Here is a 24,686-nt window from a genome sequence, read left to right on the forward strand (position 1 = left end):
AATGGGACTGTGTCCATTGATACTGGAATGCGTGGTTTGTTGATGTTGCGGGGACTGATGGTGAGATCAGTGTTGGTACGATGGGAAATGGGACTGTGTCCATTGATTCTGGAATGCGTGGTTTGTTGATGTTGCGGGGACTGACGGTGAGATCAGTGTTGGTACGATGGGAAGTTGGACTGTGTCCATTGATACTGGAATGTGTGGTTGGTCGATGTTGTGGGGACTGATGGTGAGTTTATCAGTGTTGGTACGATGGGAAATGGTACCGTGTCCATTGATACTGGAATGTGTGGTTTGTCGATGTTGTGGAGACTGACGGTGAGTTTAGCAGCGTTGGTGCAATGGGAAATGGGACCGTGTCCATTGATACTGGAATGTGTGGTTTGTTGATGTTGCGGGGACTGACGGTGAGATCAGTGTTGGTACGATGGGAAATGGGACCGTGTCCATTGATTCTGGAATGCGTGGTTTGTTGATGTTGCGCGGCCTGATGGTGAGTTTATCAGTATTGGTACAATGGGCAAATGGGACTGATATTTGTCAGACCGTACTTTCTCAGATCTGTAATAGTTTTAATGAAATCTCCCTCTGGCTCAGTGCTCCCAAATTGCTTTGTGAGAAAGTGGTGGTCATCCGGTGTAAAGTTTTCACAATTGATCTTGTCCCGGTCAAAGATTTCCCTGACGAGAGTGTTTGCCTGCTTGATTACAATGCTGGGATTTAATTGGTATCTCGTCTGCCCAGTCACCAAGCGATCTGCAGAGCCTTAGACTGAAGAGACACTGTTACCGATGTCGCAAACACACCAGAGATTGTGCAGGTGAGTGGTAGAGCAAACAACGCTATTAACTCCCGCTACAACCACTTGATTAGGGTCGGGATGTAGACAGCAAAGTGGCTACTGGGCATAAATTACGCTTTCCTTTGAGCGAACGGCCCTGGTAAAGACAAACACTGCCAGCTCTGACTCCGAGCAGCTCCAGAAACACATTCCCTTTCGTCAGAAACTTTCAAATGCATTATTCAAAAGGAAAGATTCCTAATTATCGGCAAATGGCAGCAACTTCTGTCTTGCTGCAGTGCGAGGTGTGCAGTGAGCTTTGTCAGAGTGCCAGGAGACTCCAATTGACCTCGGCAATCACATTCCAAACGAATAAGTCAGTGCGACATCTAATTGGAAAGAACAACAGAGCTGGAGTCTCGGGTCAGCGACCTTTCATTACAACCTGCTACTCAGCAAGCTGGGCTTCAATGCATTCTCAGATCAGACAGTCCGGATGTGGACAACGGCAGAGAGGAGTGTGATTGTTCCCCAGCGACAGCTCTCCAGCGGAGGGAACAGTGAGCTGTGCGCAGGAAATGTCGCCTTTGGCGTGGTGAAGGGACGGAGTTTATCAGAGAGACCAAATGGCACTGACGGATAAATGTGGCCAGACCACAGGATGCTGTTCCCCTCCTGTACAGTGAGGGTCCATGTTGGGTGAGTGTAGTTTCCGTCTCCTACTGGACAGTGAGGGTCCATGTTGGGGAGTGTAGTGTCCGTCTCTTACTGGACAGTGAGGGTCCATGTTGGGGAGTGTAGCGTCCGTCTCCTACTGGACATTGAGGGTCCATGTTGGGGAGTGTAGTGTCCGTCTCCTACTGGACAGTGAGGGTCCATGTTGGGGAGTGTAGTGTCCGTCTCCTACTGGACAGTGAGGGTCCATGTTGGGGAGTGTAGTGTCCGTCTCCTACTGGACAGTGAGAGTGGATGTTGCGGGGTGTAGTGCCCGTCTCCTACTGGACAGTGAGGGTCCAGGTTGGGGGTGCTGTGTCCATCTCCTACTGGACAGTGAGGGTCCATGTTGGGGAGTGTAATGGTGGAGGGGAAACAATTGTTCCTGAATGATTGAGTGTGTGTCTTCAGGCTCCTGTATCCCTCCCTGATGGTCACAATGGGAAGAGGGCATGTCCTGGGTGATGGGGGTCAGTAATGGTGGATGTATCTCCTGTATCTCCTCCCTGATGGTCACAATGAGAAGAGGGCATGTCCTGGGTGATGGGGGTCAGTAATGATGGATGTATCTCCTGTACCTCCTTCCTGATGGTCACAATGAGAAGAGGACATGTCCTGGGTGATGGGGGTCAGTAATGATGGATGTATCTCCTGTATCTCCTCCCTGATGGTCACAATGAGAAGAGGGCATGTCCTGGGTGATGGGGGTCAGTAATGATGGATGTATCTCCTGTACCTCCTCTCTGATGGTAACAGTGAGAAGAGGGCATGTCCTGGGTGATGGGGGACAGTACTGATGGATGTATCTCCTGTACCTCCTCCCTGATGGTCACAATGAGAAAAGGACATGTCGTGGGCCATGGGGGTCAGTAATGATGGATGTATCTCCTGTACCCCCTCCCTGATGGTCACAATGAGAAAAGGACATGTCGTGGGCGATGGGGGTCAGTAATGATGGATGTATCTCCTGTACCTCCTCCCTGATGGTCACAATGAGAAGAGGACATGTCCTGGGTGATGGGGATCAGTAATGATGGATGTATCTCCTGTACCCCCTCCCTGATGGTCACAATGAGAAGAGGACATGTCCTGGGTGATGGGGATCAGTAATGATGGATGTATCTCCTGTACCTCCTCCCTGATGGTCACAATGAGAAAAGGACATGTCCTGGGCGATGGGGGTCAGTAATGATGGATGTATCTCCTGTACCTCCTCCCTGATGGTCACAATGAGAAAAGGACATGTCCTGGGTGATGGGGGTCAGTAATGATGGATGTATCTCCATTACCTCTTCCCTGATGGTCACAATGAGAAAAGGACATGTCCTGGGCGATGGGGGTCCTGAATGATAGACACTGGCCTTTGAGGATGTCCTGTGATGCTACTCTCCATGATGGTTCTGTCTCAACTTACAACATTCTGTGGGGTTGCAAATATGAAGTGTTAAATACAAGTCATTTCTTACCTTCTTGTCCTGTCATCGTCTTTCTTTCCCTTCACTGATTTATTTTTTGGATGGTTTGATGTTGAATTTTCACTCTTTCTCTGTCTATCATCCAACGCTGTCTCAACCTCTTCATTTCATAGGTTCAGGAACAACCAAGTTGGTTACATTCTTGCCGCCCCTGGTCAGTTATATTTCTTGCTCCTGGTTGGATTCGTTCCTTGTCCCCTGGTTGGTCTCATTTAAAGTGTATTCTTTCAACAAGCAGTCCAGACGATTCAATGAGATCCCTCTGGGCTGAAGGCAGTGTTTTAAGCATCTCTGAACACAATTTTAAGGCGTTGTTTTCACCTTTCTGAATCACTAGAGAAAGAGTTGAAGTTTACAATCCAGTCCAGAAACCAGATCGTTGGTTCTCATTGATAATCGGTCAGAGTTCTTGGTTGACAGTCCTCTCTTTCTCCAGGACTAGGTTTGGTTTTTCATCTGTACCCCGTCCGTGTGTACTTTTAATCAATGATCACCCCGGACCCTGACTGAAGATTCAATATTAGCTTCATTTCTTTCAGTTAAGGCACATCGAGACATTGAAACTCGCGGTGAAAAGCATCGTTTGTGTCAACGACCGACGCAGTCCGAGGATGGGCCGGGGCAGCCCACAATTGACGTTAAGTTTCTGAGACCAGCATGGCACACCCACAACTTCCTAACTCTAAGTTTGTCAGGTACGTGAGTGTGCAAAGCAGAGAAGAATGTTATGAATGGGATCTGCGTAGACGAGCAAAGGCCAGTTCGGTTTCGGTGGCCTGAATGGCCTGTTTCCAAGTTGTACATCTCTAGAACTCTTTTTCTTTTAATTAACCTGATTTTCTTTTTTCTGTGTTTTGGCTCTGCTTTGTGTCTCCTGCTCAGCCCAGCTGCCAGGTGCTTTACGCCCTGGCTTTGGCGCGCTTCGCCTGCAGATCCTAAGCTGCCTCCTGAGTAATTCGCACAGAAGAGCCGACCAGCTCCTCCATCTAATCGATGTCTGCAGTTCTTCAATAAATACGCCAAGTGTACATATCCCTCAGTCTCCAAGAATTGCACACATGTGATCTGTATTCCTGTCCAGTAGATATTCTGTCTGATATATCATCCGTCTCACGCAATCAAAGAGAATTATACATTTCAGGAAAGCTTCTCCCCACTGCCATCAGATTTCTGATTAAATGTGATCTGTATTCCTGTCTGGTGGATATCCTGTCCGATATACCTATCTGTCTGACACAATCGAAGAGCGTTATACATTTCAGAAACAGCTTCTCCTCACCACCATCAGATTCCAGAACAAATGTGATCTGTATTCCTGTCCTGTAGATATCCTGTCCGATATACCTATCTGTCTCACACAATCGAAGAGCGTTATACATTTCAGAAACAGCTTCTCCTCACCACCATCAGATTCCAGAACAAATGTGATCTGTATTCCTGTCCTGTAGATATTCTGTCCGATATATCTATCTGTCTGACACAATTGAAAAGCGTTATACATTTCAGGAACAGTTTCTCCCCACTGCCATCAGATTCCAGAACAAATGTGATCTGTATTCCTGTCCTGTAGATATCCTGTCCGATATATCTATCTGTCTCACACAATCGAAGAGCGTTATACATTTCAGGAACAGTTTCTCCCCACTGCCATCAGATTCCAGAACAAATGTGATCTGTATTCCTGTCCTGTAGATATTCCGTCCGATATATCTATCTGTCTGACACAATTGAAAAGCGTTATACATTTCAGAAACAGCTTCTCCTCACCACCATCAGATTTCTGAACGGACAATGAACCCATATACACTACCTCACTTTCATTTCCTCTTTTTTTTTGCTCCCTTTTTTCATGACTAGTTTAATCTGATTTTGTTATATACGCCGCTGGGCAAAAGTCTGATGCACATGTATCTAGCTCGGGTGCCTAAGTTTTTTCACAGTACTGTATTTGTCAGCGTGAGCGGAGAGCAGGTTTGTAAAAGAATGTTGGGAAGGGCGAGGGTGGAGCACTGCGGGAGGGGTGTGGGACAGGTGGCAGAGAAGCAGTGCCAGGTACGGGGAGGGGGGTGTTGGCATTTGTGTGGGCACACCCAGTCCTGAGACACCAGGGAAGGTAACTTGATTCCAAGCAATTGGTTTATTGATCATTACAGAATGTCTCTCTGGTGCTTCTCGCTCCCTCCCCTTTTCCCAACCATGATTCCCCTCTCCCTTCCCCTTTTCCCAACCATGATTCCCCCCTCCCTTCCCCTTTCCCAAGCATGATTCCCCTCTCCCTTCCCCTTTTCACAACCATGATTCCCCCTCTCCCTTCCCCTTTCCCAACCATGATTCCCCCCTCCCTTCCCCTTTCCCCAACCATGATTCCTCTCTCCCTTCCCCTTTTCCCAACCATGATTCCCCCTCTCACTTCCCCTTTTCCCAACCATGATTCCCCTCTCCCTTCCCCTTTTCACAACCATGATTCCCCCTCTCACTTCCCCTTTTCCCAACCATGATTCCCCTCTCCCTTCCCCTTTTCACAACCATGATTCCCCCTCTCCCTTCCCCTTTCCCAACCATGATTCCCCTCTCCCTTCCCCTTTTCCCAACCATGATTCCCCCTCTCCCTTCCCCTTTTCCCAACCAGGATTCCCCCCTCCCTTCCCCTTTCCCAAGCATGATTCCCCTCTCCCTTCCCCTTTTCACAACCATGATTCCCCTCTCCCTTCCCCTTTTCCCAACCATGATTCCCCTCTCCCTTCCCCTTTTCCCATCCATGAATCCCCTCTCCCTACTGCTCTCCCCACTCTCTTGTGGACTGAGACCCATATAAGAATCAGGTTTATCATCACTCACGTATGTCCTGAAATTTGTTTTTTTTGTGGCAGCAGTACAGTGCAATACATAAAATTACTACTGTACTGTGCAAAAGTCTTAGGCACCCCAGCTACACAGATATGACTGCTGCACAGTATGGTACATACATTTCTTATTGTAATTTATAATAATTATTATTATGTGTTGCAATGTACTGCTGCCGCAGAACAACAGATTTCACCGAAGACTGTAGAACAGTGATTCTGACTCTAATTCTGATCTTAAACTTCTGGTGAATCTTGTGACTGGTTTACCTGACTGGAGAAGGGACGTGAAAACACAGAGGAACATCTGGAAAAATTTCTGAAACGCTCGCTCGCTGCTGCGCGGTCGGGAATCTTTCGGAGGGAGGGCGTCAAAATCCTCGGCTTTGCCTGCTGTTGGCGACCGAAATGGAGGTCGAATCGCTCGGATAGAGATGGTGCTCAGCACTCGGTGTCGGAGAGCTGATCGGAGGCTTGAGGTTTTCGGATGACTCAGAGTCGGACCGTTGTCGGGTATGGCAGGGAGAGTTTTTCTTCCTTCTCTCTGTCTGCATGAGATGTGGGACATTTGAGTGACTTTGAACTTTTACTGTGCTCACGGACTTCTTCATCAAGTTATGGTATTGTTGCACTGTTTGTAACTATATGTTATAATTATGTGGTTTTGTCAGTTTTTTCAGTCTTGGTCTGTCCTGTGTTTCTGTGATATCACACCGGAGGAAATATTGTATCGTTTCTTAATGCATGCATTACTAAATGACAATAAAAGAGGACTGCGTGTCTTCATAATCATAATCATCATTGTCACCTTTGGGCTTAGCAACTGAGCATCAGACCAGTACCCAGAGATAAACCTGCAGTCAGAAGTTCACACAGAGCTCGCCCCTCGTCAGAGGATGCCCAATTTCAGACTGGAGTTAATTATCACTTGCAGAGTGAAACGCACGGTGAAATTCGGCATCTGCGTTAACAACCAGTGGCAGCTAAGGAGTGTGCCGAGGCAGGTTGGAAGTGACGCCACACAATCAGACCCTAATGCTACCTGTTATCGATGGTGCGGATACAATTATAGTTCAAATCGTGTTCAGCGTCAGGGAGGGAATGTTTCTAGATTGGTCTCAGATTTTTAGGGATTACTCCACATCATTGTCATCGTCATTATATGCCAGGATTACTCCACATCATTGTCATCGTCGTTGTATGACATGGTTCTCAGAATGGACTGGATGGGCCAGAGCCTGTTTCTCAGTGACTCTGGTGAGCTGCTGTCACCTCCCTACATGCCAGTAGGGGTGAGGAGGTGTATGACATCATTATTATGTCATTTTGTATGACATCATCATAATGTAACTTGTATGACATCATTATTATGTGCCGCGGTGTATGGCATCATCGTTATGACATGGTTGATCACTGCCTTCCATCTACCTTTAATCTGAGGAGTTCTAATAAGTTCTTCAAGGCTTTTGCCAGTCCTTCCTTCGATGTCACGCGCTGTCAACCGCGAGATTTTCTTCCATCAGTTTTTCCCGTTTGTTGGAGCAGTTTGCAATGGGTGGCATTAGGTAGTTCGGGGCGCCGGTTTTGCCTGCTCTCCCTTATGGCTGCAATTGGTTCCTCTTTTAACCCCCAGACTCGTGGCTGGGCCGGTTAGCCACTCCCTCGCCCCCTGTGTGGAAGGATCTGGGCAGAGTTGATGGCACTGGAAGGGATGGAATGGGGTTGGTGTACAAAGACGGCTGGTGGGGTGAAGGGTTGTTGTTGGGGGTGGGGGGAAGAAATGGTTGTAAATATTCTTCTTCGTAAGCCTCCTCACCCCTACTGGCACCTAGAAAGGTGACAGCAGCTGACCAGAGTCACTGAGAACCAGGCTCTTTGGCCCGTCCAGTCCATGCTGAGAACCATGTAAGCTGTACAGGGACCATGGCCCTCCACACCCCTACCATCCATGAACCTGACCAAACTTCTCTTAAACGTCTGAAATCGAGCTCGCGTGCTCCCCTGCGCTGGCAGCTTGTTCCACACTCTCACCACCCTCCGAGTGAAGACGCTTCCCCTCGTGTTCCCCTTAAACTTCTCGCCTTTCACCCTTAAACCATGACCTCTGGTTGTAATTCCACACAACCTCAGTGAAAAAACCTGCTTGCGTTCACCCTATCCGTACCCCTCATAACTTTGTATACCGCTATCAAATCTCCCCTCAATCTTCTACAGTCCCAGGAATAAAGTCCCAACTTCTTCAACCTTTCCTGATAACTTAGATCCACCAGAACCGCAACAACCTTGTAAATGTTTTCTGTGCTCTTTCAACCTTGTTTTCAACTTTTCTGTAGGTGGGTTGACCAAAACTGCACACAATACTCCAAATCAATCCTCACCAAATTCTTCTGCAACTTCAGCATAACATTTCATCTTCCGTACTCAATACAGAAATCTCTGAACGCCAATATGCCAAAAGACCTCTGAGAAGGTGTGGTCTGTTACGTTGTCCCCAAGTGTAGACCATTTTCTTGGTGTAATCTTCCTCTCCCAGGGATGAGGTCTAGGGAGCTTCGGCTGGAGTTTCTGCAGCTCTGGGTTTTTATGAGATGTGTTTACTCTCCTCGTGTCCGACTCTCCTCCTTTCACACTCCGGGCCCGGGACTGTCCACAGTGGAGTTATAATGGTGTGTTTACTCTCCTCGTGTCCAACTCTCCCCCTTTCACACTCCGGGCCCGGGACTGTCCACAGTGGAGTTATAATGATGCGTTTACTCTCCTCGTGTCCGACTCTTCCCCTTTCACACTTTGGTTTCAGGAGTGTCCACAGTGACGTTATAATGATGTGTTTACTCTCCTCATGTCCAACTCTCCCCCTTTCACACTCCGGGCTCAGGACTGTCCACAGTGGGTTTACAATGATGTGTTTGTTCTCCTCGCGTCCAACCCTGCTCCTTTCAGAGCTGGGCTTGGCACCGTCCTTGCCAGAGCTGGGAAAAAATTTCTGGAAGATGATCATGTGGAGGTTAATAAGCCAACGCTCGTAGAACACATCAGCACAGAAACAGGTCCTTCAGCCTGTCCAGTCTGTGCGAGACTATTAATCTGCCTTGTCCCATTGACCTGCACCGAGAGCAGAGTTCTCCACACCCTCCCATCCACGTACCTATCCAAAACTCTCCCAAGTGTTGGATATACAGTTCCCGTTGTCAAGATGCTTGAATATAGTTTGAAACCAGGATGGTGTGTGGTTTGGAGTGGGGTTGGGTGTGGTAGGCCTGGTTTCCTCGGTCTTCCTACTGGAGGAAGTCAGCTAACTGAGGGATGATCTTGCATGAGTCTGTGGAGAGCAGCTGTAGATAAAACATAAAGATTAAAGACGAGTTTTAATTAGGTTAGATTAGATTATGAGGACACTCAGTTCTCGTTTATAGTCATTTAGTAATGCATGCATTAAAAATGATACAATGTTCGTCCGGTATGATATCACAGAAACGCAAGACAGACCAAGACTAAAACTGACAAAAGCCACATAACTATAACATATAGTTACAACAGTGCAAAGCAATACCGTAATTTGATAAAGAGCAGACCATGGGCACGGTTAAAAAAAAGGTCTCAAATTCCCAATAGCCCCAACATCTCATGCAGACGGTTGAAGGGAGAAACTCTCCCTGCCATGAGCTTCCAGCTCCGCAAACTTACCGATGCAGCACCCTGGAAGCACCCGACCACAGTACGACTCTGAGTCCGTCCGAAAACTTCGAGCCTCCGACCAGCTCTCCGACACCGAGCACCAAGCACCATCTCTGCCGAGCGCTTCGACCCCGCCCTGGCCGCCGAGCAACGAGCAAAGCTGAGGACTCGGGGCATTCCCCTCCGGAGATTCTAGATAGTCATAGTCATAGTCATACTTTATTGATCCGGGGGAAATTGGTTTTCATTACAGTTGCACCATAAATAATAAATAGTAATAGAACCATAAATAGGTAAATAGTAATATGTAAATTATGCCAGTAAATTATGAAATAAGTCCAGGACCAGCCTATTGGCTCAGGGTGTCTGACCCTCCAAGGAAGGAGTTGTAAAGTTTGATGGCCACAGGCAGGAATGACTTCCTATGACGCTCTGTGTTGCATCTCGGTGGAATGAGTCTCTGGCTGAATGTACTCCTGTGCCCAACCAGTACATTATGTAGTGGATGGGAGACTTTGACCAAGATGGCATGCAACTTAGACAGCATCCTCTTTTCAGACACCACCGTCAGAGAGTCCAGTTCCATCCCCACAACATCACCGGCCTTACGAATGAGTTTGTTGATTCTGTTGGTGTCTGCTACCCTCAGCCTGCTGCCCCAGCACACAACAGCAAACATGATAGCACTGGCCACCACAGACTCGTAGAACATCCTCAGCATCATCCAGCAGATGTTAAAGGACCTCAGTCTCCTCAGGAAATAGAGATGGCTCTGACCCTTCTTGTAGACAGCCTCAGTGTTCTTTGACCAGTCCAGTTTATTGTCAATTCGTATCCCCAGGTATTTGTAATCCTCCACCATGTCCACACTGACCCCCTGGATGGAAACAGGGGTCACCGGTACCTTAGCTCTCCTCAGGTCTACCACCAGCTCCTTAGTCTTTTTCACATTAAGCTGCAGATAATTCTGCTCACACCATGTGACAAAGTTTCCTACAGTAGCCCTGTACTCAGCCTCATCTCCCTTGCTGATGCATCCAACTATGGCAGAGTCATCAGAAAACTTCTGAAGATGACAAGACTCTGTGCAGTAGTTGAAGTCCGAGGTGTAAATGGTGAAGAGAAAGGGAGACAAGACAGTGCCCTGTGGAGCCCCAGTGCTGCTGATCACTCTGTCAGACACACAGTGTTGCAAGCACACGTACTGTGGTCTGCCAGTCAGATACTCAAGAATCCATGACACCAGGAAAGCATCCACCTGCATCGCTGTCAGCTTCTCCCCCAGCAGAGCAGGGCGGATGGTGTTGAACGCACTGGAGAAGTCGAAAAACATGACCCTCACAGTGCTCGCTGGCTTGTCCAGGTGGGTGTAGACACGGTTCAGCAGGTTGACGATGGCATCCTCAACTCCTAGTCGGGGCTGGTAGGCAAACTGGAGGGGATCTAAGTGTGACCTGACCATAGGCCGGAGCAGCTCCAGAACAAGTCTCTCCAGGGTCTTCATGATGTGGGAGGTCAATGCCAACGGTCTGTAGTCATTGAGGCCGCTGGGGCGCGGCGTCTTCAGCACAGGGACGAGGCAGGATGTCTTCCACAGTACAGGAACCCTCTGGAGACTCAGGCTCAGGTTGAAGACATGGCAAAGTACTCCACATAGCTGAGGGGCACAGGCTTTGAGCACCCTGGTACTGACACCATCCAGTCCTGCAGCCTTGCTTGGGTTGAGACGTTTCAGCTGTCTTCTCACCCGTTCATCTGTGAAGCCCATCGTGGTGGTTTCGTGTGGGGAAGGGGTATAATCATGAGAGCAGGGTGGGGGACTGTGAGGAGGGGTAGGAGGGGAGACTCTCGATCGCACAGTAGCAGCAACAGCGAAGCAGGCATTTCAGAAGTTTCGCCAGATGTTCCTCTCCATCAAATCATAATTGTGCACGGCCTCCTACTTGACAGATTCCAGATATTCATCACCGGAGAGGCGGCGCGCGCTGCGTCGTGCTGCCATCTTCTCCTCCTCCATTGTCACTTGTTCACTGATACATAGAAATCTCCAGCGACCAACAGAGTCCGAGGTGTACCAGGCACAGACCACTAGTGCTGTCAGAGGTAGACTGATACGTAGAGACCGACAGCAAACTGTGTCAGCGACCGACCACAGTCCGAGGTGTGCCAGGCACAGACCACTAGTTTTGTCAGAGGTAGACCTATATGTAAAAACCAACAGCTACGGTCCGAGGTGTGCTGTGGGAAGCCTGCAAATGTCGCTCTATTTTCCGAAAGCAACATCGCATCCGTGCATCTGACGAACCCTAAACCGTCTTTGGAAGGTGAGGGGTGTTACGTACCCCGTAACTGGGTTGTCAAACCAGCAGAAATGGATCACTAGTTGGAGTCTGGATTACTGGAAACTAATAAAGTTTTATTAAAGAAATAAGTAACACAGTACTCTAATCGTAAGGATATAAATGCAACAGGTTAGCAATGATAAAATACACATGTACACAGAACTAGGATAATAGGAATCAACCAAGCTCTATCGCAGTCTAGGGGTAAAATGATCAGTCTTAAGTGACGCAGAGTTCAGTTCAGCTTAGTACAGTTCGCAGTAATCGCTGTTGTGCTGTTGGGGGGAGAGAGAGAGAGATGCAAGTTTGATTCAAGCAGACCTTTGATGTTCTTCGCAGTTGGTTTTGGGTGGACCCTTTTATGTCTTTTATCCCGCTGTGGTCACCAACTGTGACCCCTCCGTTCCGGATACGACCGTTCTTCCACAGTGAACCCGGCACCCAGGCAAGGGCGGACACACACACCAGGTTCCCACCGATCGTACCTTGTCACCCTGTGAGTCTCTGGTCAGTTCCCGCGACCAGACCTCCAAACTCCCATAACTTGTGGGGGCACACCGCTCTTCCAGGGTCTCGTTATCTCGTGATCTCGTGGTGTGGGTCGTGCCTTAGCGAACCTGTTCTTTTTATCCCCCTGCTGGGGTATCGCCTGTCCATCAAACTTCAAACAGCTCAGGTTCAAAGCAACCGGTCTGTCAATATTCTGAATTATGCCTCTTTTCGTTAATCTCTCTCCTCTCTCATTAACATTTTGAACGTTTCTCCATTTGTGTCCTTTATCTCTCTCATTAGCATCAATCTTCTGATAACTTGGGTTTTTCGTCACAGGGGAAACCGGAGTACCCGGGGGACCGGGGTGAAATCCACCTGGTCACGGGGGAGAACATACAGCCAGCGTCAGATGTTGAATCCTGAGCTTCCGATCGCTACACTACCCTGCCTCCTGTGGTGGGCCCCGCTCTCAGAGTTCACCAGTGACAGAGGGAGTGAATATGTGGAGACAGACACCAGTTGAACTGAAACAATTTTTCAGTGAACAAAAGACAAATGTTATAATTGCAATGGGTTTTATAAGTTCATAAGATATAGGAGCAAAATTAAGCCATTTGGCCCATCGAGTCTCCTCCGCCATTTCATCATGGCTGATCCATTTTCCGTCCCAGACACAATATCCTGCCTTCTCCACATATCCTGTCATGCCTCGATCAATCAAGAATCTATCAAACTCTGTCTTAAATACACACAGTGACGTAGCCTGCGGCAACAAGTTCCACAGATTCACAACCGCCCAGCTGAAGAAATTCCTCCTCATCTCCATTCTACACCCCTCCATTCCGAGGCTGTGTCCTCTCCTACCAGAAGAGACATCCTTTCCACATCCACTCTGCCAAAGCCTTTCACTATTGAAAGGTTTCAATGAGGTCACCCTTCTTTCTTCTGAACTCCAGCAAATACAGGCCCGGAGCCATGAAACGCTCTTCACATGACAGACTGTTAAAAACCTGGAATCAATTTTGTGATCACCTTTAAACAATGTTCAGTTTCACCACATCCTTTCCTAGGTAAGGTCCCCAAAACTACTCACAATATTCCAAGTGAGGCCTCACCAGTAGTTTATAAAGTCTAAGCATTACACACTTTATTTTCATTCTCCGTTTATTAATGGAACTGGGGTGCAGAATACTGTATCACTTCCAAATATGAATGGAACCAGGGTACAGAACGTAACTTCCAATTTATGAATGGAACCAGGGTGCAGAATGTAACTTCCCATTTATGAATGGAACCAGGGTGCAGAACGTAACTTCCCATTTATGAATGGAACCAGGATGCAGAACGTAACTTCCCATTTATGAATGGAACCAGGGTGCAGAACGTAACTTCCCATTTATGAATGGAACCAGGGTGCAGAATGTAACTTCCCATTTATGAATGGAACCAGGGTGCAGAATGTAACTTCCAAATATGAATGGAACCAGGGTGCAGAACGTAACTTCCAATTTATGAATGGAACCAGGGTACAGAACGTAACTTCCCATTTATGAATGGAACCAGGGTGCAGAACGTAACTTCCCATTTATGAATGGAACCAGGATGCAGAACGTAACTTCCCATTTATGAATGGAACCAGGGTGCAGAACGTAACTTCCCATTTATGAATGGAACCAGGGTGCAGAATGTAACTTCCCATTTATGAATGGAACCAGGGTGCAGAATGTAACTTCCAAATATGAATGGAACCAGGGTGCAGAACGTAACTTCCAATTTATGAATGGAACCAGGGTACAGAACGTAACTTCCCATTTATGAATGGAACCAGGGTGCAGAACGTAACTTCCCATTTATGAATGGAACCAGGATGCAGAACGTAACTTCCCATTTATGAATGGAACCAGGGTGCAGAACGTAACTTCCCATTTATGAATGGAACCAGGGTGCAGAATGTAACTTCCCATTTATGAATGGAACCAGGGTGCAGAACGTAACTTCCCATTTATGAATGGAACCGGTTGGGGTTCGCTGCCCTGAGCTGAACCCCCGAACCTGGAGGACCGGTGGACCACTCTCAGTCCAACCTCCACCCTTTGACCTGTTGGGCACCGGTGACCCGACCAAGAGCCAAGGCACAAGGCCCAGACCCCAGCCAGCACAGCTCTCCGGGTCACTGAGGCAGGAGAGCCTCCCGACCCTACAACTGAGTTCTGGCCTTCTTGGAGGCCACCAAATGCAGCCCAGCCAAATCAGAGGACAATCTCCAATGACCAGTTAACCTTCCAACCTGAAACCGGAGCTCCTGGAGGGAACCCACACCATCACGGGCAGGAACGCCCAAACCTGCTGACAGAGGAGGCCGGGGTTGCACCCGGAACTCCGACGTCCCGCGCTGCAATGGCGCCATGCCAATCGCTACGTTACCATGGCAGCCATTTCCCATATATCCTGATGGCTGGGGAGACCATTCAGCCCATTGAAATGAGGGCGGGTGGATAGGACAGGGAAAGCCTCACCTCACCTGGTCTCACCTGTCACCTGTCAGGTTGTACTCCTACCCCTGCCCTGGCGGTGTGGAGGGTCAGAGGGGTCTTGGGGTCCGAGTCCACAGGACACTCAAAACTGCTACACAGGTCGAGAAGGCCTGCAATGCGTTGGCCTTCATCAATCGTGGGATTGAGTTTAAGAGCCGAGAGGTAATGTTGCAGCTCCTTAGGACCCTGGTCAGACCCCACTTGGAGTAAGTACTGTGCTCACTTCCGGTCGCCTCACTGTAGGAAGGATGTGGAAACCATGGACAGGGTGCAGAGGAGATTTACAAGGATGTTTCCTGCATTGGGGAGCATGCCTTATAAGATTAGGATGAGCGAACTTGTCCTTTTCTCCTTGGAGCGATGGACGATGAGATGTGACCTGATAGAGGTGTACAATATAATGAGAGACATTGATTGTGTGGATAGTCAGAGGCTTTTTCCCAGGGCTGAAATAGTTAAAACGAGAGAGCACAGTTCTAAGGTGCTTGGAAGGAGGCACAGGGTTTTTTTTCACGCAGAGAGTGGTGAGTGTGTGGAATGGGCTGCCGGTGACAGTGGTGGAGGCAGATATGATAGGGTCTTTTAAGAGACCTTTAGATAGGTACATGGAGCTCAGAAAAATAGAGGGCTATGGGTAACCCTTGGTAATTTCTCAGGTAGGGACGTGTTCGGCACAGCTTTGTGGGCGGAAGGGCCTGTATTGTGCTGTAGGTTTTCTATGTTTCTATCTTTCTAAGCTGACAGGTGAGTGGTGAGACCAGGTGAGGGGGAAAGGTGGGTGGAGAAAGGGGACGGAGTACATGCTGACAGGTGAGAGGTGAGACCAGGTGAGGGGGAAGGTGGGTGGGGAGAGGGTGAGGAGTATAAGCTGACAGGTGAGAGGTGAGACCAGGTGAGGGGGAAGGTGGGTGGGGAGAGGAGGAGGAGTATAAGCTGACAGGTGAGAGGTGAGACCAGCTGACCTTCAACCTTCGGCCCTGTAACATCTTCCACCCTGTTACAGTTCCTTGCGCCTGTACAGAGCACTGATGTAGAGGGCAGGAGACATCACCTGCCAACTTCTTCAACGGAGAGGGACAAGGTGTCTTCCCCTTTCGCACGAGGACAGAGATTGCAAGCATCGCTTGGAGATTTCTGCCTTGAAATGAGAATCCAAACCTTCCTTGTTGTGATCCATACACAGACAGAGGATGGATTTTATGTCAGTGGTGACCTACCCCCCTGAGGCTGCATAGAAACTAGAGTTTAACAACATATTAAATAATATTTTCTTTTAAATGAACTCAGGGTTAAATGCACATTTGGATTCTGGGAATGTCATTGAAACCTGTCGAATGTTGAAAGGTCTGGACAGAGTAGATGAGGAAAGGATGTTTCCCATGGTGGGGGAGTCTAGGACAAGAGGGCACAGCCTCAGGATAGAGGGGCTGCCCTTTCAAAACAGAGATGCAGAGAAATTTCTTTCGCCAAAAGGTGGTGAATTTGTGGAATTTGTTGCCACATGCGGGTGTGGAGCCCAGATCGTTGAGTGTACTTAAGGCAGAGATTGAGAGGTTCTTGATTGGACACGGCATCAAAGGTTATGGGGAGAAGGCTGGGAACTGGGGTTGAGTCGGAGAAAGAAAAACGGAGCCGCCATGATGGAACGGCGGAGCAGACTCGATGGGCCAGGTGGCCTAATTCTGCTCCTATGTCTTATGGTCTAATTCCAGGAGATCCACAACCTTGTCGTAGGGATTGGAGGCGTGCGTGCCTCAGTGACCCGGAGGGCTGTGTTGGCTGGAGTCAAGGCTTTGTGCTTTGGCTCTTGGTCGGGTCACCCATGTCCAACAGGTCAAAGGGTAGAAGCCAGACTGACAGTGGTCCACCGGTCCTCCAGGTTCAGGGGTTCAGCTCAGAACTAACGAGCCTGACTGGCCAAACAAAACTGTTATGGAAACAGCGATGAGGCATCCTTCTACATCTGTGGGTGATGGTATTACTAATCTGAAAACGGCATTGAAGGTTCCTTCTGCATCTCTGTACGATGGTGTTCCTGAGTCTCCACCCAGGCTTGCACGACTGACCGTAGTGGATGCCAAGGGGAAGCTACTGGCGCAATGAGGGAAGCTCTGAACACCACCAGAGCTGGACGTCCTTCATTGCTGGCCCAAAAACCAGTGGAGTAACAGCTATTCGCAAAGCAAAGGAGGCAGACACAGCTGCCGTCCCCAATGCGCGTCACTGTTAATGTCTGTGGCATTGAAGTTCAATTGTCAACAAGTTATATTTTACTTCAGTAAGTCTGACTGGAGCTCCTGCAGAATACAATTGTTTTCCAGTTCCCATGTTTTAATGCTACTTCCCACAAAATGAAAGTAATTTTATTTAAAGCCAAAATTAAGATTGGAGCAATAAGAAGGAATATGGGACTCTGCAGGAGTCTTAGGCACCCTGGATTTTGTATGGTTTCAGATGGTGTGGGCTCCACGGAGCTCTGCTCTCACCATCTTCGAGGCTGTCTGGGATAACCTGGAGAGACAGAAGCAAGTGAAACAACCAAAGTCTGCAGAGGAACTCCGGGCAAGTTCTCCAGGATGCTTGGAACAACCTGCCAGACAATTTTCTTATCAAACTGCTCGATGGTGTCCCTCAGAGAATTGGTGCAGTTTTAAAAACAAAGGTGGGGAGTCACACCATATATGGATGTGATGTAGTTTCTTACTGTTTACTGCTCTCAATAGTAATGTTCTATGGTATTTCAAAATTTTTCATTTCATTAATTTTGAAAGTGTCTTCGCATAACCGAAGATTTTTATGTGTGCCTGAGACTTTGACACAGTAGTGAACATATTTCCCCCGTCCACTGGACAAACCCCGTCTTATGTCTGATTGGACACCCTTGGTCATTTATGTGGGAATGTTGAGCCTTTCTGCCGACCACAAGGGACAATATGGTGAGCAGCGCCCCTGCTACAACGTCTGACAAGACCATCTGCAGCCAGAATCAGACCACACGGAGCGTAAGAGACAATATGGTGAGCAGCGCCCCTGCTACAACGTCTGACAAGACCATCTGCAGCCAGAATCAGACCACACGGCATCTTCAAACTCTATGGTTTCTACATTGCTCAGTACATGGTTCACTTATCGCCTAGCACTTGAGAATTGAGAAAGACTGCAGGTGCTGGATTGTGGGCACTTGCACTATACCCTCTCTGGAAAGATCCATGTCTCTGGTGCTTGGTGAGAAGCAGAAAGGAGATAGACAGGTGGACAGATCCATGTCTCTGGTGTTTGGTGAGATGCAGAAAGGAGATAGACAGGTGGACAGATCCATGTCTCTGGTGTTTGGTGAGATGCAGAAAGTAGATGGAGAGGTTGGCTGATAGATGTCTCTGGTGTTTTCTGGGAAGCAGAAAGGAGATAGACAGGTGGGCAGATCAATGTCTCTGGTGTTTTGTGATGGCCAGAAAGGAGATGGACAGGTTGACAGATCCATGTCTCTGGTGTTTGGTGAGAAGCAGAAAGAAGATAGACAGGTGGACAGATCCATGTCTCTGTTGTTTGGTTACAAAGCAGAAAGGAGATGTACAGGTTGACAGATCCATGTCTCTGGTGTTTGGTGAGATGCAGAAAGGAGATGGACAGGTTGACAGATTCACTTCTCTTGTGTTTCGTGAGATGCAGAATGGAGATGGACAAGTTGACAGTTACATGTCACTGGTGTTTGCAGTGAAGCAGAAAGGAGATGGACAGATGGACATGTGCATGTCTCCAGTGTTTGGTGAGAAACAGAAAGCAGATGGATCATTGACAGATTCATGTCTCTTGTGTTTGGTGAGATTCAGAAAGGAGATAGAGCGGTTGACAAATCCATGTCACAGGTGCTTTGTGAGAAGCAGAAAGGAGGTGGACAGTTTGACAGATCCATGTTTCTGGTGTTTGTTGAGATGCAGAAAGGAGATGGACCGGTTGACAGATCCATGTCTCTGGTGTTTGGTGAGATGCAGAAAGGAGATGTACAGATGGACAGATCCATGTCTCTGGTGTTTGGTGAGATGCAGAAAGGAAATGTACAGATGGACAGATCCATGTCTCTGGTGTTTGTTGAGATGCAGAGAGGAGTTGGAGAGCTTGACAGATAAATGTCTCTGGTTTTTGGTGAAAAGCAGAAAAGAGATGGACAGCTTGACAGATCCACGTCTCTGGTGTTTGGTGTAATACAGAAAGGAGATGAACAGGTTGACAGATTCATTTCTCTTGTGTTTCGTGAGATGCAGAAAGTAGATGGACAGGTTGACAGATCCATGTCTCCAGTGTTTGGTGAGAAACAGAAAGCAGATGGATCATTGACAGATCCATGTCTCTGGTGTTTGGTGGGATTCAGAAAGGAGATGGAGAGTTTGACAGATCCATGTTTCTGGTGCTTGCTGAAAAGCAGAAGAGAGATGGTGAGGTTGTCAGATCCATGTCTCTGTTGTTTGGTTACAAAGCAGAAAGTAGATGGACAGGTTGTCAGATCCATGTCTCTGGTGTTTGGTGAGATGCAGAACGTAGATGGAGAGGTTGGCTGATAGATGTCTCTGGTGCTTGGTGCGATGCAGGAAGGAGATGGACAGGTTGACAGATCCATGTCTCTGGTGTTTGCTGAGAAGCAGAAAAGAGATGGTGAGATTGATGGATCTATGTCTCTGGTGTTTGGTTACAAAGCAGAAACGAAATGGACAGCTTGACAGATCCACGTCTCTGGTGCAAGGAGTGATGCAGAAAAGGAGATGGACAAGTTGTCAGATCAATGGGTCCTGTGATTGGTGAGATGCAGAAAGGAGACGGAGAGGTTGAGAGATCCATGTCTCTGGTGTTTGGTGACAAAGCAAAAAGAAGATGGACATTTTGACAGATCCATGTCTCTGGTGCTGGTTGAGATCCACAAAGGAGACGGAGAAGCTGACAGATGGATGTCTCTGGTGTTCAGTGAGATGCTCAAAGTAGATGGAGAGGCTGACAGATCAATGTCTCTGTTGTTTGGTTACAAAGCAAAAAGGAGATGGACAGGTTGACAGATCCATGGCTGTGGTGTTTGGTGAGATGCAGAAAGTAGATGGAGAGGTTGGCTGATAGATGTCTCTGGTGTTTGCTGGGAAGCAGAAAGGAGATAGACAGGTGGGCAGATCAATGTCTCTGGTATTTTGTGATGGGCAGAAAGGAGATGGACAGGTTGACAGATTCACTTCTCTTATGTTTCGTGAGATGCAGAAAGGAGATGGACAAGTTGACAGTTACATGTCACTGGTGTTTGCAGTGAAGCAGAAAGGAGATGGATAGATGGATATGTGCATGTCTCCAGTGTTTGGTGAGAAACAGAAAGCAGATGGATCGTTGATAGATTCATGTCTCTGGTGTTTGGTGAGATTCAGAAAGGAGATGGAGCGGTTGACAAATCCATGTCACAGGTGCTTTGTGAGAAGCAGAAAGGAGGTGGACAGTTTGACAGATCCATGTTTCTGGTGTTTGTTGGGATGCAGAAAGGAGATGGACAGGTTGACAGATCCATGTCTCTGGTGTTTTGTGAGAAGCAGAAAGGAGGTGGACATGTTGACAGATCCATGTCTCTGGTGTTTGGTGAGATGCAGAAAAGAGATGGAGAGTTTGACAGACCTATGTCTCTGGTGTTTGCTGAAAAGCAGAAGAGAGATGGTGAGGTTGTCAGATCCATGTCTCTGTTGTTTGGTTACAAAGCAGAAAGTAGATGGACAGGTTGTCAGATCCATGTCTCTGGTGTTTGGTGAGATGCAGAAAGTAGATGGAGAGGTTGGCTGATAGATGTCTCTGGTGTTTGGTGTAATGCAGAAAGGAGATGGACAGGTTGACAGATCCATGTCTCCAGTGTTTGGTGAGAAACAGAAAGCAGATGGATCATTGACAGATCCATGTCTCTGGTGTTTGGTGAGATTCAGAAAAGAGATGGTGAGGTTGTCAGATCCATGTCTCTGTTGTTTGGTTACAAAGCAGAAAGTAGATGGACAGGTTGACAGATCCACGTCTCTGGTGATTGGTGAGATGCAGAAAGGAGATGGACGGGTTGACAGATCCATGTCTGTGGTGTTTGGTGAGATGCAGAAAGGAGATGCAAAGGTTGACAGATCTATGGCTGTGGTGTTTGGTGAGATGCAGAAAGTAGATGGAGAGGTTGGCTGATAGATGTCTCTGGTGCTTGGTTAGATACTGAAAGGAGATGGAGAGTTTGACAGATCCACGTCTCTGGTGTTTGGTGTAATGCAGAAAGGAGATGGACAGGTTGACAGTTACATGTCACTGGTGTTTGCAGCGAAGCAGAAAGGAGATGGATAGATGGACATGTGCATGTCTCCAGTGTTTTGTGAGAAGCAGAAAGGAGATGGACAGGTTCACAGATCCATGTCTCTGGTGTTTGGTGAAAAGCAGAAAGGAGATTGACATGTTAACTGATCCATGTCTCTGGTGTTTGGTGAGATGCAGAAAGGAGATAGAGAGGTTGAAAGATCCATGTCTCTTGTGTTTGGTGAGAAGTAGAAAGGAGGTGGACAGTTGACAGATCCATGTTTCTGGTGTTTGGCAAGAAGCAGAACAGAGATGGACATGTTGACATTTCCATGTGTCTGGCGTTTGGTGAGATTCAGAAAGGAGATGGACAGGTAAACAGAGAGGAAGAACAGAAAGTCACACACACAACAGTTATGGGATGAAACCAGGAACTCTGGAAATGACTAAACAGGGAACATTTCTGTCCGAGACCTTTCACTAGGGCCATTTCATCAGGAACCTTCAACAGGACCTGTTTGAGTCCTAATGAATTGTGTCACCTCGAAACATTGATTGTTTATTCCTCTCCATAGACGCTGCCTGACCTGCTGAGTTCCTCCTGCATTTTGTGTGTGTGTGTGTGTGTGTGTGTGTGTGTGTGTGTGTGTGTGTGTGTATGTGTGTGTGTGTGTGTGTGTGTGTGTGTGTGTGTGTGTGTGTGTGTGTGTGTGTGTGTGTGTGTGTTGCTCTGGATTTCCAGCATCTGCAGAATCTCTTGTGTTTATTCCTCTCCACAGACACTGCATGACCTGCTGAGTTCCTCCAGCATATCAGAAGCAGAGTAAGAATCAGTTTTATTACCACTGGCATTTGTCGTAAAATTTGTTGAATTAGCAGCAGCAATTCCATGCAATACACGATAAAGAAGAAAGAAAAATAAGATAAATAAATAAGTAAATCAATTACTGTGTACGTATATTGAATAGATTCAAAATCTTGCAAAAGCAATTATAATATATATTAAGAAAGTGAGGTAGTATTCCTGGGTTCAATGTCCATTTGGGAATCGGATGGCAGAGGGGAAGAAGCTGTTCCTGAATCGCTGAGTGTGTGCCTTCAGGCTTCTGTACCTCCTACCTGATGGTAACAGTGAGAAAAGGACATGCCCTGGGTGCTGGAGGTCCTTAATAATGGACGCTGCCTTTCTGAGACACCGCTCCCTGAAGATGTCCTGGGTACTTTGTAGGCTAGTACCCAAGATGGAGCTGACTAAATTTACAACCCTCTGCAGCTTCTTTCGGTCCTGTGCAGTAGCCCCTCCATACCAGACAGTGATGCAGCCTGTCAGAATGCTCTCCATGGTACATCCGTAGAAGTTCTTGAACGTTTTTGTTTTCTGTGTTGATCTACAGAATCTCTTGTGTTTAGAAAAGGCCATTTATCTTCAACAGTAAGGTGACCCACTCCGTTCTCCTTTTCCCTGATAGACATCGCGATGTTGTGGCACGTGTGTTTTGCCTCGTCTTCAGTACCTCCTCCATCGCCGTTGCAGGGCGCCCCAAGGCGCAGCCCAGCAGAACATTGCCAGACATCATAGTTAAGGCAGCCACTTCCCGATTAGCTTTCTGCCTCCTCAATCATTGTTACTGATGCCGAGCTGCCTGGATCTGTGGCACCCGGCTGATAGACCCGAGTCAGGTGACAGATCACAATTTCTCACTGCACTCTCTGCTGGGAAGCAACATCGAATCCGCATGAAAAAATATTTTTTTTATATATCAGGAAACAAGGTTAATAACCATTACCCTTTATTATTACAATGGGATAAGCGTCCTTTATCTAAGATTAAACAGGATTGGGAAAAGGAACTTAATTTGACTTTTATGATGGAGGATTGGATGCGGATTTTGAAGTTGGTTAACTCTTCTTCAATTTGTGCTGGGCATTCATTGATTCAATTTAAAATTGTACATCGTTATCATTTGACAAAGGAGAGACTTTCTAAAATCTTTTCTAATGTTGATAGTCATTGTGATAGATGTAAAACTGAGACAGCTACACTGACACATATGTTTTGGTCTTGTTCTATATTGGAACAGTTCTGGAAGTCGTTTTTTTCAACAATTTCTAAAGCACTTGAAATTAATTTACAACCTAATAAATTAACTGTGCTTTTTGAAATAATTCCTCAAAATATTCATGGTATTTCTGTGTCTGACCAACATGTTATTGCATTTGATAGCTAGGAGGGCCATTTTGTTGAAGTGGAAGGATACATCAGCTCCCACTTTGTCACAATGGTTCTCTCAAGTGATGCTATGTCTTAGTTTGGAGAAAATTAGAAGTTGAACCTTTGAACCTTTATTTGATTTTGAGAAAAGATGGGGCTCATTTGTTCGTTATTATCATTTGAGTTAATTGATATAATTTTTCCATGATCTAATTGTAAATTTTTTTAGTATATTTTCTTTTCTTGCTGGCAGTTTGATGTTTATTTTTAGAAGCTTTTTGTATGACACATGACTCCGGTGTTGTACACTGAATGGGTTCTTTCTTTCTCTCTCACTTTTCTGCTTAGTAGGTTTTTTTCTGTTATCACAAAAATTTTTTTCAATCTTTAAGATAATATTTTTTTGAGGCATTGTAAGTGTTGTTACTTCTATGTACTCATGTTATTTTTCCTGTATAATATAACAATATAAAGATTTGAAAAGAAGGAACCATTACCCTGACGTTCCCCATCGATCTCACTCAGTTCCCATGAGGCATCATTTATTTACTTATCCACTTGCCTCTGTGATTTGAGTGAGTAGCTTTTCTGCAGCTGAATAGCATTTACTGAAGGCAGGAATTAACAACGGTGCCATTACCTTGATTATGGAGCGATTCTGGATGGGTAATATCGCCCTGCTCAGAGCGAGAAACCACAATCTCCAGACAGCGAATGACACCCACCCCACGAAGTCCCAGAAATCATTCACTGAGATCGACTCTCCCCGCGGAGATAATTCCGTCGGGAAAAGTGAGTGCATCGCCCAGAGAAATTTGCCCCCAGGGGGTGGGGGGGGGGTCCCATCAAGCGTGCAGGAGCCTTGATGAAAAGGTTTGTTTACAGGCAGTGGTGACAGGTAGGAGAGTCCTGAACATCCAGAAGACCCAAACCACCAGCCAGAGCCACCACTCCCATGTGCCCACACTGCACCAGAGAGCGCGGGGGTCCCAGATTGGCTGCTGCAGACAACCCCTGAGGAGAGCGTCACCCTCAACTCCAGTGATCTCACTGTTACTGCTGCTGTTTTCATCTGGGAGACAGAGACACCACTCGCTCGTCACAAACAAGAGAGAATCTGCAGATGCTGGAAATCCAGAGCAACACACACACACACACACACACACACACACACACAAAATGCTGGAGGAACTCAGCAGGTCAGGCACATCTATGGAGAGGAACAAACACAAGAGTTTCTGTAGATGCTGGAAATCCAGAGTAACACACAGACACACACACACACACACACACACACGCACACACACACACACACACACACACAATGCTGGAG

General features: G+C 47.2%; 1 long non-coding RNA gene across 1 annotated transcript; it reads left to right on the top strand.

Moving 5' to 3' along the window:
* The first annotated feature begins 734 nt into the window (after nucleotides 1-734).
* On the top strand, nucleotides 735-13,085 carry LOC140212704 (uncharacterized). Its single transcript, XR_011889787.1, has 3 exons — nucleotides 735-823; nucleotides 3,513-3,668; nucleotides 12,662-13,085. It is a non-coding gene; the product is annotated as an uncharacterized lncRNA (long non-coding RNA).
* Nucleotides 13,086-24,686: the final 11,601 nt, after the last annotated feature.

This window comes from Mobula birostris, chromosome 20 (genome assembly GCF_030028105.1).
Source record: "Mobula birostris isolate sMobBir1 chromosome 20, sMobBir1.hap1, whole genome shotgun sequence".
NCBI classification, from domain to species: Eukaryota; Metazoa; Chordata; class Chondrichthyes; order Myliobatiformes; family Myliobatidae; genus Mobula; species Mobula birostris.